The sequence below is a fragment of the Danio rerio genome, chromosome 10 (genome assembly GCF_052040795.2).
Source record: "Danio rerio strain M-AB ecotype USA chromosome 10, GRCz13ab, whole genome shotgun sequence".
Classification (NCBI taxonomy): domain Eukaryota; kingdom Metazoa; phylum Chordata; class Actinopteri; order Cypriniformes; family Danionidae; genus Danio; species Danio rerio.
This window is the reverse complement of record NC_141030.1, coordinates 47,766,486-47,783,588: the sequence shown is the minus strand read 5'-3', so window position 1 is coordinate 47,783,588 and position 17,103 is coordinate 47,766,486. Positions and strand designations below refer to the sequence as shown.

Sequence of the window (17,103 nt, the reverse complement as noted above, 5' to 3'; positions counted from 1 at the left end):
TCAGATTGACTGCCCTTTGGTGATGTTGGGGGCTGTTTTTGCCCCATTGACTTCCATTATATTCACATTTATCGATTGCAAAGCCATGACAGCAGATAATCATGTGTTCATGATTGTTGCTGGGTTTCCCTGTTGGGATTAAGTCATTTTTACTGTTGATCATCAGTTGTCAGCATTAACCCTTAAGATAGGCCTGTGCTGACGAGTCTGTCTTTTATATGGAGCTCATTGGTATAAAACAGCAGATTATCACCCGCTTCCAATGTCAGTCGATTGAATGGGCGTTATCAGTGGTTATCAGCTGATAGATATGGGCCAGTAGGGGCCTTCTGTGCCTACTGGTAGGCTCAGAAGGTTATTATTATCCATCCACATTAATCCAACGCAATCTCACGGCAATTCGTAACTTTTTAATTTAGTGGCTAATTCTTATAAAATTCGTACGATCTAATTCGTACAATTTAGTACAATTCGCTCATCACCCAATAACGGTTGGGGTTAGGGGTGGGGTTAGGTGCCACACCTCCTTTTTAAAATCCTACATTTTGGTACGACTGAACTCGTATGAATTCGTTCGAACTAGCCACTAAAATGTAAAATACTTACGTTTCCTTGTGAGATAAGGCTGGCTATACTAATAAAGAAGACTCCAGATATACAAAATATAACAGCACATGTGAGCTCTACAGCTGTAAAAACATGTGCCTACCACAGATTAAACTCATTAAGTGTAGCTTTTACATTAAGTTTGGTTTGTAGTTTCTATATATATATATATATATATATATATATATGTCAGAATATAAATGTTAAAATATCAGAGTTTTTAGCTGTTTAACCCTTGTGTGCTGTTCAGATTGACTGCCCTTTGGTTATGTTGGGGGCTGTTTTTGCCCCATTGACTTCCATTATATTCACATTTATTGATTGCAAATCCATGACAGCAGATAATCATGTGTTCATGATTGTTGCTGGTTTTCCCTGTTGGGAAGAAGTCAACTTTGTCATTTTTACAGTGGATCATCAATTGTCAGAAGAGTCTCTATCTTTAATATGGAGTTTAGTGGAGTAAAACAGCATCAGTTATCAGTTGATTGAATGGGCGTTATCAGCTGATAGATTTGGGCCAGTAGGGGTCTTCTGCGCCTACTGGTAGGCTCAGAAGGTCATTATCATGCATTCACATGGTTAATCAGCTCTACCAATGGAGAAGACTCCAGACCCAGATCTGTTTTTACATTACTGTGACGGTTGGGTGTAGGGTTGGGGTAGACCTTAATAAAATACAATTAATGGGAAATTTAATCAATAATATAAATAATAATCATAGGCTCATTCTACAGTTTGTCTTCTATTTGTATTGTTTCCATCATTATGCAGAATTGCACAACTATAATAGCACAAACAAATCAAATACAGTTCATAAAATGTACCTTTATTTATTTATATGCCCATTTTTACTCTCCATCACTGATTCACATTCAGCATCATTTTTTTATATACAAAAACTAAGAGCACAAGAAGTTCTGTAAATAAAGATGCTGCTGGACTTGAGCTTGTTTTATTCATGTGAGCTCAACAGCTGTAAAACATGTGCCTAACACAGATTAAACTCATTAAATGTAGCTTTTACATTAAGTCTGGTTTGTAGTCTCAAAATAGGAGGGCAGGTCAATCGGAGTGGCCTCTGGTGGATTTACTTGAGAAGAGCAGAATGACATCTTATATAGCTGATTAACCATGTGGATGGTTGATAACAGCCTTCTGAGCCTACCAGCAGGCGCAGAGGTCCCTACTGGCCCATATCTATCAGCTGATAACCATAAAGCCTATTCAATAGACTGATAACATTTCTCTGAAATTACAGTGTGTGCAGAAATACATTACTGTGTATTTTGAGTTTTGAGACATCAATAAGCGTATAAATGTCTCTCACATGGACACACACATGCTATATTTCATATAAAAGCCAGAAACTAAGCTTTTTTTGTACTGCAACTGATAATCATCAGTAAAAATGAACAATGTTTCCACTTCCCAAAAGGGAAAACCACCAACAATCATGTCATTATAACAGAAGTCAAAGGAGCAAAACAGCCACTAACACAACGAAAGGTTAGTCAATTTGCCCACAGTGAGTTTTTGAAAAAGTTTAAAGCATTTTTTTCCAAAATATGTGTCAAAATAAGATTTTTCAGCATAAAAGCATTCCATTTACTGAAACACAGAGAAAGTTGTGGCCAAATTAAGACTCAAAAATCACCCCAGAGTGGATGAAAACATCCCCAACAGCACACAAGGCTTGCCAGTGGTTACACTTTACAGTAAGGTTTACTAACATGAACAATGAACAATACATGTATTACAATTTTGTTAATGTTAGGTAATGATAAAAGTAATTGGCTGTTAGTTCTTATTAACTTGTTAACAAGCGCAACTTTGGATTTTAAAGGTGCAGTGTGTAAGTTTGACACCCAGTGGTTGAACTAGGTATTGCTCTCCTGGATCAAAACATGTGCAAGTGCAGGTTGCCAGATTGACGCGAATGCACCTGAATGTCGAGCTTAAAGACTAATTTAAACTTTTTCTAACTAAAAGCAATGGCATGTGATAAAAGAAATATTTTTTTGTATTATTTATACTATTTGCTAATTATTAACATATGGAACTCTGAATCTGCATCTCATTTTGGAGTCTGCTACTGTCCACCAGAGGTCTCATTTCAGTCACGGATGCACACTTTGAGAGTCTTCCTGACCGAATGAATGAATGAAATTTGCTCTTTTCCACCAAGGCAACCCGGGAGCTGAAATATAATTGGCTAAAGTGGCATTGGCAGGTTAAAGAGACCAAAACAAAGACAGCCGTTCCGGCACATAACGCACATGTTCAAAGCAGAAAATCTGACTTCAGCATTGTTTCTCAGATATCAAAAATATAGAATCAAAAACTGACATACAGCACCTTTAATAGTGCATTAGTAAAGTTGTTTAACTATGATTATTAATAAATGCAATACATGTAAGTTGATCTAAAGTAAATACATTAACTAGCATTAACTAATGAAACCTTATAGTAAGATGTGACCGATATTACATATGCAACTCAACACAGTGGGTTTTCGTAAACACCACCAAAACTTATGCACTTTTTGTGTCGTATTCATAATTATCGCCTTAAATAATAACTTTCATCCGCAAGCTCATATTTTATGCAAAAGACAGCATGCTGTATGTGTGTATTAAAATAAAGTGACTGTAAATATGAGTGTAAAAATGTACAAATGTTTACGACAGATGTCATATGCTATGATTATTGCTCATATGCTATGATGAATGATGTTTCAGTATAATATTTGTACATCCTGCTGCTTGTCAATGAGAATGATTGTAAAAGCATGTATAACTCTTAAGCTGATGTACAGTTGAAGTCAGAATTATTCGCCCCCCTGTTTATTTTTTTCCCCAATTTCTGTTTAACGGAGAGAAGATTATTTCAGCACATTTCTAATCATAATAGTTTTAATAATTCATCTCTAATAACTGATTTATTTTATCTTTGTCATGATGACAGTTAATAATATTAGACTTGATATTCTTCAAGACACTTCTATACAGCGTAAAGTAACATTTAAAGGCTTCACTAGCGTAATTAGGTTAACTAGGCAGGTAAGGGTAATTAGGCAACTTACTGTATATCGATGGTTTGTTCTGTAGACTATGTAGAATAAATCATAGCTCATAAGGGGCTTATAATATTGTCCTTAAAATGGCTTTTGAAAAATTAAAAACTGCTTTTATTCTAGCCGAAATAAAACAAATAAGACTTTCTCCAGAAGAAAAAATATTATCAGACATACTGTGAAAGTTTCCTTGCCCTGTTAAACATTATTCGGGAAATATTTAAAAAAGAAAAAAATTCAAAGGGGGGCTAATAATTCTGACTTTAACTGTACGTAAAAATAAAGTTATGAATGATGTATGGTTCAAAGAAAACTGCATGTTTATTCAGGGCTGGAACCGAACAATAAAAAAAAAATTGAGCTATTGTAACGAGGAGACTGACACGGAGGGATCCATTATGCAGTATTTATTGATCACAATCTCACTCAAACACACAATATGCACCTGGGTGCACACACGCATCCACAGTAGTAGTAATGGTTTCAAGAATGACGGTGAACAGACACAGAGTGAGTTACCAGGCATGAGTAGAGGACAGAGGGCGTGAATCAGAGTCCGTGTATCAGGCTTGGGTCGAGGGCAGGCAGCGAGAATCAGAGTCTGTATATCAGGCTTGGGTCGTGGGCAGGCAGAAGGCGCAGCAAAGTAAGAGACAGGCTGGGGTCGTACACAAGAGATCAGGCTGGATATAACGCTCAGTAATGCTGGCCGGGGCTGAACAAGACTTCGCACTGACTGAGTGTTTGAGTGCGGCTTATAAGAGGTACGTGGGTCGTTCTCATGATTCAGATCAGGTGTATGCGCAATCAGTGTAGATGGATGATGTAATGCTAAAAGTCCGGAGATGGTGGCCTCTGCTGGCCAGCGAGGGGAATGACCGGGACCGAGTCGGTGACAGCTATTTATTTTCTCAAACAATCATCTGTATGGAAATAATAGTAATAATATTAAAACAAATCTAAATGATTGCTTTTATGGTTTCATTTATAGATCTCGAAGTGAACATCACATCTGCATCCAGCTTTACTTCATTATTATATAAAACAGACATGTAAAATAGATCTCTGGTGTCCTTAGAGTGTGTATGTGAAGTTTCAGCTCAAGATGCAGCACTAATATTGCTTTCTACCCCTCTGAAACTGATCCTTTCAGGCTTTGATCGTAATCGTGTCGTTTTGGTGACTAAATTTAAATGAGATTGTGCTCTTTTTAGAAGAGGACGGAGCTATAAAGGCCTGTGTGTCAGCATAGTGGCAGATTCACAAACAAGAATGTAATATGCTAATGAGGGAGAGATGGTCACTAGTGGGCGGGGCTTTCCCTCTGATGACATGTATAAAGGGAGAATGTCAATCAAAGTGTTTCTGATTTGGTCAAGTCTGATTATAAAAAATACAATTACTTAATTGTTACGATTAGAAGCTGGATATATTCACACACACTGCTGACACACAACTGTGTTTAAACCCCTTATAAAAGGTATAATAGCTCCCCTTTTAGAACTGAGAAAGGGCAACATGACGGTATATATCATTACTGTGAAAAAAAAAGCTTGTATAATCATAATAGATTTTTTATTCCATGTATGCCGTGGCAGATTTCATGCTAAAGGGTGCTTAGTCCTGAGTTTCTGACTCTTGTTTGTTTTTAGCCTTTTTGTTTAGACTTTAATGATCATAAAATATATATTTAATAATAGTCGTAATATAAAAAAAATGCAAAAAAAGTAGGCGTATTTTGATATCAGCTTGTACTTTATGAATTAAAACTTCTATTTTGATAAATTATATGCAGTAACAAACATGCAAACACTGCAGACGTTTTCCCACAAATTCACCTGACTGGCAATGGCATAAAAAACCTTTTAAATACACTTCCTGACAATACTCTTGTGGTGGATCCAAGTTGTAAGAGGCACAAATAATAACTTGACTTGTAGTTAATCATTTGTAAAAGTGTCAGAAGGTGGATTTCTCTGCTGAATCATCTGTTGATCTGCATCCCAATCATCACCAATACTGCAGAAGACCTACTGGAACCAGCATGGACCAAGATTCCCACAGAAATCAGTCAAGTTTGGTGAAGGAGAAATCATGGTTTGGGGTTGTATTCAGTATGGGGGCGTGCGAGAGATCTGCAACATCAACAGCCTGAGGTATCAAGACATCTGTGCTGCCCATTACATTACAAACCACAGGAGAGGGACAATTCTCCAGCAGGATAGCGCTCCTCATACTTCAGCCTCCACATCAAAATCCCTGAGAGCAAAGAAGATCAAGCTGCTTTAAGATTGGCCAGCCCAGTCACCAGACATGAACATGATTGAGCATGTCTGGGATAAGATGAAGGAGGAGGCATTGAAGATGAACACAAAGACTCTTTATGAGCTCTGGGAGTCCTGCTGAACGCTTTCTTCTTCATTCCAGATGACTTTATTAATCAGTGATTTAAATCATGTCAGAGATGTATGGATGCAGTCCTCCAAGCTCATGATGGAGTCAGACACAATATTCATTCTGTCTCCACTGCAGCAGGACTTTATATTCTATACTGGACATTATTTCTGTTCAGTGATGAGACTTTAGTCTAAGCAGAGTCAGACCGCACTGTCCTCATCAAATCATTAACAATCAAGGCATGATAATATTTTATTGTGCTCAAATAAGTGTAATCTAGAGGCCTTTGCCTTTCATAGAGTAACTTCTGATACCAAATGATCAGAAGTCAAGTTATTATCTATTGTTCCTAAAACTTAAATGGGCAACAAGACTTTTGTCAGGTAGTGTATATTGTGAAATAAATCGTTATCGTTAAACAAAAAAAAACGTGTACTATTAAACATAACGTTGGTCATAGCACACACACACACACGCACGTTCAAATTAATAATTAAGAAAACAATTATTTAATCCTTTAGCAATTAATTAACTAAGAAAATTATGACAATTATGTATGTTAACCAATAAATCATTCACAAACGAACACCAGGAAATTGTATTAACAGGTTAAAAAGCGTCAATGTTGATTCAACATTGGTTTTAAGTCACCAAACCCACAGAAGAGAACAAATTGATTAATTAAAAACAAATGAATGCATGCAATTAAACATAGTGCCGAGGGGGTTTAACTCAAGTGCATATGGCATTGCATAATCCAGCATTTCCTCCTCGTGCAGAATGTAGATTGTTAATCATTTGTGCTCGAGCATCCAATTAACTAATCCAGATTAGAGAGGTGGAGTGTGTGAATTCTGGAGGAGCAGAAGCAGATAATGATCGAGTCGTCAGGTGGTGTTTCGTGTTTTACACCGTCGCGCGGAGTGTCCGTCGGCCGGTTACAAACGAAAGGTTTATAATTAGTTTCTTTAATCTCTGCCTTATTAAATAAACGCTTCTTTGGGAATCAGGACAGACTAATTGAGCTATGAAGGGCATCTTTTTAAAGTAGCAAAAGAGCAGCCTCTCCCATGGCCTGGGCTTTTAAAAGAGATTAATGAGAATTAAAAAAAAGGTCTCGGGTTTCCCTTCTCACTCCAATAAAGACCAATGAAATTCTCTGCGGTGTTGATTGATGTTTAAGCTTGTTTGTTGTATAATCAGTGCACTAAACAAACAAACAAATTAGGGCTGCATGATAATACCTGAAATGCCAATATTCTGGCATTTTTACATAAATGTATTGTTGACACTAATTATGATCTACACCATATTTTTGACATTTTACTTAAAAGTAATTTTTATTATTAAATTAAAAGATATAAAACCTTACACGCAGCTTTTTATATGCATACTACTGATATAAAATCACTTTTATAAACAAAATGCCAAAATGGGACACCTCTTCACAATTATTAAACAAAATAATTGAAGTGTGCTTATTTTTTGCATACATATACATATTTTTTTCATCTGGGACATTTATTCACCTTTATTAATCTAGGGTCGTCACAGCGGAATGAACCACCAACTTATAAAGCATATGTTTTACGCAGCGGATTTCCTTCCAGCTGCAACCCATAACTAGGAAACACCCATACACACATACCCAATTCACCTATACCTCATGTGTTTGGACTTGTGGGGGAAACTGGAGCACCCGGAGGAAACCCACGCCAACAATGGGAGAACATGCAAACTCCACACAGAAATGCCAACAGGTCCAGCTGACGCTCGAACCAGCGAGCTTCTTGCTGTGGGGCCACAATGCTAACCACCGCTCGGCTGTTTTATGTTACTTTAACTTATTAACAAAGCAATCATCAATCACATTTACTGATGATAACTTTGCTATCCGGATACCCAGTCACACATAATACAAGACGACGGCTCTGTGCAAGCAAATCCGACTCTTTTCCTGGTCAAACCAGCAGCATTATTTAACTGCAGACGGTGATTATTATTGCAGCTGAAACTCGTCCCAGAACTCGAACATACCGCCGCGGGCAGGATTCAACAAAGCCTGCGGCTCACACACACCCAGCGGATCATCACGGCTGGACGAGGTGAAAGTGCAGGATCAAGCTGGAGATCATTGTCAGGGTTGCGTTTATTGTGATTCAACTCATTACTGACACATCGTGAAACGTGCATAAATGTAGGAGTAAATTTGCGCATAAAACAGACCTTTACTGCAAAAAATGGTTCTCTTACTTAGAGTTTTTTTCTTGTTTCTAGTCCAAATGTCTAAAAATTCTTAAATCAAGAAGATTTTTCTAGACAAGCAAACCAACACAGGCTCATTCTGTAAACGTAGTCCCGTGGACTGCGAATTATGTAGCCTGAGGTACGTATGGCTGCATTTCATTTAAGCCAGGGGTGTCCAAACTTTTTGGGCCGAGGGCCAGATGCAAAAAAAACAAACGTTGTCGCGGGCCAAATTTTACATACATCACACAGGCACGTATATATATATATATAAATACAGTTGAAGTCAGAATTGTTAGCCCCCCTAAATTGTTAGCCCCTGTTTATTTTTTCCCCAATTTCTGTTTAACGGAGAGCAGATTTTTTTCCACACATTTCTAAACATATTAGTTTTAGTAACTCATTTCTAATAACTGATTTATTTTATCTTTGTCATGATGACAGTAAATAATATTTGACCAGATATTTTTCAAGACACTTCTATACAGCTTAAAGTGACATTTAAAGGCTTAACTAGGTTAATCAAGTTAACTAGTTAAGTTAAGGTAATTAGGCAAGTTATTTTATAACAATGGTTTGTTCTGAAGACTTAAGGGGCTAATAATTTTGACCTTAAAATGGTTCATAAAAAAATTTAAACCGCTTTTTATTCAAGCCTAAATAAAACAAAAGTCTTTCTCCTAAAGAAAAAATATTATCAGACATACGGTAAAAATGTCCTTGCTCTGTTAAACATCATTTGGAAAATATATTTAAAAAAGAAGAAATAAATCAAAGAGGGGCTAATAATTCAGACTTCAACTGTGTGTAGATAGATAGATAGACAGACAGATAGATAGATAGATAGATAGATAGATAGATAGATAGATAGATAGATAGATAGATAGATAGATAGATCATAACAAGAACTGCTGCTTAATTGAATGCATGTAATAGCGACACCCTGTGGTTATTTATTGAATTACGTTCATTTTTGTATAGCGGGCCAGATTCTATTGATATTTATAAAAAGCCTCGCGGGCCGCCACAAAACTGATTGCGGGCCGCAGATGGCCCGCGGGCCGTAGTTTAGACACGCCTGATTTAAGCGAACGCTACGGGGCGGTATGACGGCGTTACTTTTGGCGCTTACTGGCTGACCGCTTACCTCCGTGTGGAGGGCTTTCCCACCGCAACCAGTTTGTCCAGTTAGCTCGTCGTGTACATCGGCGGACTTGAGATGCAGAGAGGAGCTGGCGACGATGACCGGGTTCGAGTCCGGGGAAGAGCGGTTCCAGAAATCAGGTAAGAAAAAAACAGAATCCAAAAAATAAAGGGAAAGAGTGAATAACTGGGTGAGATTGTGGTAAAATCCGAAAACGTGGTAAAAATCAAACAAGGGCTTTTTGTTTTTTTTCTGGACGGCTTTTATAAACTGTCAGTCGGGTTTAGGGGAAGTAAGTGAATTCAGTCGGTCAACAGCGACCTCTGGTGGGTTTACGCAAAGAACAGCCCGTGCGCGAACGGCACTCGAGAGACATTTGAGATACAAGAAAGCACACACAGCAGCCTCTCGCAGATACGTGGAAACAAAAACTGCAAAAATACATACCTCCCGGGACGTATTTCGCGGTCTCCCGAAACATCCATGGGACTACGTTTTCAGAATGAGCCTGGGTTGCGCAAAACATATTGTCTTGTTTTCAGAAATAATATGCCAAAATTAGGACAGTTTTTTCTTAAAACAAGCAAAATTATCTGCCAATGGGGTCAGCAAAATAATCTTAGGTCAAAAGGAAAAACCTGATTATTTTGCTGACCCCATTGGCAGATTATTATGCTTGTTTTAAGGAAAAACTCTCTTATTTTGGCATATTATTCCTTAAAATAAGACATTAAAGACAATGTGTTTTGCTTGTGTAGAAAAATTCGTCTTGATTAAAGATTTTTAGACATTTGGATGAGAAACAAGACAAAAACTCTAAAGTAAGAAAATCCGTTTTTTGCAGTGTGGTATTGTCTAACTTAAAATTTATTTTGTTTGTTTGTTTGTTTCTAGAAAAGCATTTTCAAGAGATGTAAAAAAAAATATTGTGTTGTATTCAGAAATATTAAGACAAAATTAAGTGAGGTTTTGCATAAACTCCTAGGGCTTAGTGGCCACATACGTGGACAGCACATTTTAGCTCTTAAGTGGCTATTTAAAATACTTTAAAAGTCATCCTGCAACTGTTTTGCAGCATATGAAATGTCCCAAACACTATTTTGAACTGTACAAAATGGGAGAAATAAGTTGTTTTTACTCTCTAATAGTCAAAACATGTTTAAAAAAAATTCTATGTTAAATATGCATTACAAAACTGTCAGGAAAAACTGTTTTGTGTAAATTGGGACCGTGAGTCCACATATATTGACATAATTTTTTCTCTAAAAGTGCATCAAATCAAAAGATGATACTTGGGTTTTTATTCTAATTAGGTTCCAATAAGCCCAAATAGCAAAGCGAAAAAAATGCATGTAAAAAAACACCTTGGGCCTTAAGAGGTTAAAAAAAGCAAAATAATTTTGACATTATAATTTTTTTAAACAAAATCCAGCACAGAAATAGCTTAAAAAATACATATTCCATCTTGCCCTGCTAATAGACAATATGCCAAACAATAAATATTTAGTTATGCATCCAATAAAGAACTTATTTCATTTGAGGTAAGCATTTTTTTTTAGAATATGCAAAAAGGTATACAAATTGGAATCATACAAATACAAGAAAACATCAACAAAGAACAAAAACAAAGCAACAAAACAAAAACAACAACAATATATTCAGGTACTGGTATGTGCGTGTGTGCATAAGTGTGCGTGTGTGTGTGTGTGTGTGTGTGTGTGTGTGTGTATGTGTGTGTGTGTGTGTGTGTGTAGGTCAGGTCAGAGTACATACATAAGGAACAATAACAGTCAATAAATGAAGCAAGTATCACAGATAAAAATAAAACATATAGAAAGAAACCAGTCAGTGGTAATGAGTAACAACAATGCTTATTAATGTATGATAGTAAAAATGAAAGCAAAAAGAAAGAAAGGACAACAGTAATGATAACTGACAATAATAATAAATCACAAGTACTACACCAACCACTACTACAGAAAGTTACTTATATTACAACTACTACTGCTTCTACTACAGCCACAACCACGACTATTACTACTACAATGTCTACTAATACTGATACTACTACAACAATGACTACCACTACCAATACTATTATAGCGTTTGCTACAACTAATACAACAACGTCTACTGCTACTACTACTACTACTACCACAATCACTTCTACTACATCTACATCAACAACATCTACTACTGATACTACTACTGCAACAACGACACCTTTACTACTTCTGCTACTACTATACCAACGACATCAACTACTACATGAACTACTACTTCAGAAATCTCCATAACCATAACTCAATAACAATAATTCTGAGGTAAGCATTTTTAATATGCGTGTTATTGGCTTGCATGCTGCAACCAAACTGTCCTCAGGAAATGAATAGTTTAACCGAACTGGAACTGTTTTCTCAATTCAGGTCGCTGTCAGATCAGAGAAAATACATGAAGTGACCAGGGGCCTCATGTACGAAGACTTGCGTGGAAATCTTACTAAAACATTGCGTACGCACAAAGCTGTAAATGTGCGTACGCAGAAAAAATTTCAGATGTATGAAACCTCACGCATATTCTTTTGTACATCTGAATGAACGTGAAACCCTCCCTGCCTCCTCCCCCGTATGAATATGCTAATGACTATGCTAATGGCAAAACCCAACGAAAAAGCAACGGCAAAAGCAAGCAAGAAGAGAAACTTTGAACAGAATGTGAATTGGAGGTGCTGCTTTCGGAGGTAGACCGGAGAAGAGCAGTGTTATTTGCAAGTTTGTTCTCCGGAATTAACAACAAAAGAAAAAAATAGAGTGCAAGAGTTTAGCTGATGCGGTTAACACAGTTGGGTCTGAACATCGCACTGAGTGCATAAAAAAAAAAGAAATAGTGTTGTTTATATCTGTAAAATGTTGCAGGACGCTGAACAGTCTCAGTGGCGCTACTTGTAAGACGCATGTGATCATGAATTGATACGTTCGAGCATGAGCTCGGCTCGAATCCAGCGTCTGATGAACTCTTTCTTGTTTTTTCACCCGCTACATATCAGATTTTGCCCACTATTTATCACGAGAAAGACAAGTAGGAATCATTAATAAGTCTGTGCATCATATTTTATTTGCATTTATTGAATGGAAATGTTTCTGATTCACACATGCAAATTCATCTTCAGATAGTGTCTTTATAGCAATGTGCGTGCAGTAGATCGCTCAGATTACATTGGGAAAACAGGCGACCGCTGCAAATTGCGCTTTAATGTTTAGCTGGTCAACTGTATGGTATGGAAACCTTATATACCTGCTGAACCCGTCTCATACAGCTGCCATTGCAAGGCTCAGACACTTTGTAGAGAGCAATTTAACACAACTGCCTCTAGGAGTCGCCAATGGAAACAAAACAGACACGCACAAAAAATGTGCGTACACCAGCCAGAAAGCTGCCGTGGAGCTGCGCACATTCCCACGTTCAGTTCATCGTTAGTAAATCTAAACGTGAGCGATTCTGAGCGTGAAACCTGGCGTACGCAAAGTTTTTGTGCGTACGCAGCGTTGATACATGAGGCCCCTGGTGTAAACAGACCCATAAAGTTCTAAACTAACTCATTTGTTTTCAGGCAATAACAGTCACGAATGTTCAGAGTAACCTGAACTTAAGTCAAATCTAAAAATTAACCTGTTGCCTCCAATTTTTTTACATTATAATATTATAATAAATGCATTAAATCAACTTAACAGTTCCAAGTTACAATGGGTTTACTTACTTTAAGTCAACTTGTCACTTTTAAGACAACACGTTTACTCAATTTTTTAAGTAAATAATATTTTTTACAGTGCATGTACACTTGTGTGTATTTTGCTGGCAGCTTAAAGACACCTCTAATATGGAGAATGAAGCCTCAAGCATTGCTCAGGTGTGAGTTTCTCACAGACTTCAACAGAGAGTCCAAATCTTGATGCTTCTGTGAGTCTCGTCTGTCAAATCTGAGCTTTATTCTGTATTCTCTATTGAATTCAGATCAGGTGATTGGCTGGGCCATTCCACAGCTTGCTTTACTTTCTCTGAAAGCATCCGAGAGTCTCCTTGGCTGTGCTTTGGATCATTGTCTTGCTGAAATGTCCACCCTGAATTCATCCTCATCCTCCTGCTGATGTAGATATTGGACTGAAGCAGCTGATCTTCATTTACACTGAGGAAGGGCAGAGGCTTGCTGAAGAACTACTGAGTGATTTCAGCTGCTGTCTGGGCTTTCACTGCCGAACTACACTTCCCTTTCTTCATGTGCTCAATACTTTTTTCCCCCTGTGTTTTTAATCTTGTTACACAGAACTTAATTTGTAAACTAATTAGATTTGTTTTCTTTGCATATATGGATTTCTTGGGTTGTTACTAGGGGTGTCACGATTTCGATTTTTAATTGAAATCGATCGAAATTTATGCTCAATTTCGATTATCAAATTAAAAAATAGAATGGTCGATGCTGCCACGCCCCCATGTCACGTCAGCTTGGCTTGCCAAGCAGGGAAAATAACAGGCTTGTTGAAGTGCTTGTTAAACTGCAGAAGCAGGAGACCCGTCGACAGAGCTTAAACCCTCTCCTCTGTCAATGAAGTCGCCGGTGTTTAAGCATTTTGGATTTCCAGTGAGTTATATTGACAACGTTCGTGTTCTCGACAAAAAAAACACAGTTTTGCAAGCTCTGCTATGTACGTATTACGTAGGGTTCGTCCGATAGACAACACCGGCATCGCGATCCTCCGCCCGCCCCTGTTGCAAATCCGCTCGCGAAAAGTACACACTCAGGCCCTGTTTACACTGTCTTTGTTTTTAAATGGCATTTTAGAACAACAACGATTTGACTTCCACAGTGGCGTGTAGCATTTCTGAGCAGCCCTCCTTCCTCTCTACCTCTGAAAATGCACATCACGTGACCACACAGACACAGACGCACACACAGCCATGCGCTCGAGACAGCAGGTCCAGGCAGTCAGAGGACTGCTTCAATCTTTCACTCACTTGTACTTGGTAATTTTAGCGAACACCTCACATACTGTTGGCTGGTTCCTGTTGGTTGTGCGTCTTTTTTACCGACGCCATTATAACGACACAGATCACTGCCTATTCACGAGTCCCGCAGAAAAAGTGATTGACAGGTGGTAATTATGTGTGTATCTTGCCTTTATTCATTTACTGTATGATTTGTTTATGGGTAAAACAAAGACCATGCAGGTCAGGTAGTTTAAACGGTAGACTACAAATAATTAATTGGTCATTAATTAATTAATTATTCATAATCGAAAATCGAATCGAATCGAGGATTTGGAGGAGCGTGACACCCTTAGTTGTTACCAACGTCTCGGAAAAAGTTTCATTCAACGGCACCTTTAGAAATTTGTATTCTGAGAAAAATGATGACACTTATATACTTATTTTCCCCGCCGTATGTCCACTTAAATTTGTAAACAATGATGAAATTAGCTTGTCACGCTTAACATGAAAGAATTAAGTTAATTAGTTTTTACAAATTTAAGTAGATTGAACATAAAACTAACAAATTGTGTTGTTTCAGCTCATTTTAAATAAGTGCTTTGAACAAACAGCAAGCATGATTGTCTGAGTGTATTCCAGTGCGGCTTTAACAAGTAAAAGCAACAAACTACATCGCAAAACGCGCCTGTATAATGAGCCATGCCTTTGCTGATCTCCATACCTCATCCCTGCTGATCAGAAATACCAAAGAGTGTGGCATGGATACAACACATTTAAAATTAATAATGGTGGGCTCTGTATGTGGAGCACGTAGCATGAATGCATGAAAGCTGCCCCCAGGTGCTGAGCAGAATATGAGCACTGGCACCTCTGCGGGTTCACTCAAAGTGCTATGCATCTAATTGCTGGAGTGTCCACTCACAGTCACTGCGCTTCTCCACGGCATACTAATGCACGCTCTGGCCTCGCACATACTCCAGGAGTGGCTGAAATCTCCACTAATCAGCTCAACAGACTGTGCAAACGCAAGACACATGCTGCTTGCGCATCAGGCTATTGTTTTTCAGTGGCGGTTTCAAATGATGCACTGGATCGAGTAGGATTAAGAGTCTCTGTTGACTTTGATTGAGCTTCACATTTGTTTATATAGCTTTTATTCATGTTTGTAATTAGCATAAATCGATTTAGTGTTGAAATTGCAATGTGTGCAGTCAAAAATACAGAAGTACTTGATTTTTCGTTTGTTAAAGTAATATAACATGCAATATAATAATACTTTATTGTTAAATATTTATTTTGCATGAAAACTGAATTAATCAACACTTCATACTTTGATAACCATATTGATCATTCATGATAATTCAAGTGAAAGCATGCTTTAATCTCACCTAGATCAGTTTATAAAATCCTTAGAGACTACATCTGAATGGATCATTTGAATCAGGGAATTATTTAATGGAGATTCACCACGAATGCTTAATTTGAATCTGTGAATCATTTGCTGGAGACTTGCTCTAAATGAATCATTTGAATCTGTGAATCATTTATTAGGGACTCATTCTGAACGGATCATTTGAATCTGTGAATCATTTATTGAAGAATTACTCTGAACAGATTATTTGAATCTGTGAATCATTTATTGAAGACTCGCTCTGAACAGATCATTTGAATCTGCGAATCATTTATTTAAAACTCACTCTGAACCGATCATTTGAATCTGTGATTCATTTATTGAAGACTTACTCTGAACGCATCATTTGAATCTGTGAATCATTTACTGGAGACTAACTCTGAATGGATCATTTAAATCTGTGAATCATTTACTGGAGATTCAATCTGAATAGATTATTTTAATTAGTGAATCATTTACTGTAGATTCATTCTGAATGCTTAATTGGAATCTGTGAATCATTTACTGAAAGAATCATTTAAATTAGTGAATCATTTACTGGAGCCCACTCTGAATGGATAATTTGAATCAGTGAATCATTTACTGGAGACTCACTCTGAACACATTTAGTACAGTGAATAATTTGCAGAACACTCACTCTGAACAGATCATTTGAAGCAACGAATCATTTACTGTAGATTGATTCACTCTGAATGCATAATTTAAATCTGTAAATCACTCACTGGAGACACACTCTAAACAGATTATTTGAATCTGTAAATTAATTCGCGTTGACTCACTCTAAACAAATTATTTCAATCAGTGAATCATTCATTGGAGACTGAGTCTGAATGGATAATTTAAATCAGTGAATCACTTACTGTAGATTTACATAGAATGATTTATTGGAATCTGTGAATCATTTACTGAACGCTTACTATAAAAGAATCAGTTAAATTAGTGACTTATTTACTGGAGACTCACTCTGAATGGATCTTTTGAATCAGTGAATAATTTACTGAACACTCACTCTAAACAGATCATTTGAATCTGTAAATTGTACTGGTAACTCGCTCTCAACAAATTATTTGAATCAGTGAATCATTCACTGGAGACTCTCTCTGAATGAATCATTTTATTTAGTGAATCATTAATTGGAGACTAAATAAATTATTTGAATCAGTGAGTCATTTACTGAAGACTCGCTCTGAACAGATCATTTGAATCAGTGAATACTTCACTGGAGACTCAGTCTGAATT

General features: G+C 37.2%; 1 long non-coding RNA gene across 1 annotated transcript in view; it reads right to left on the bottom strand.

Annotated features, from left to right (window-relative positions):
* Positions 1-17,103, bottom strand: part of LOC147842214 (uncharacterized) — a 115,981-nt gene that overhangs the window by 80,054 nt on the left and 18,824 nt on the right. The window lies entirely within an intron of this gene.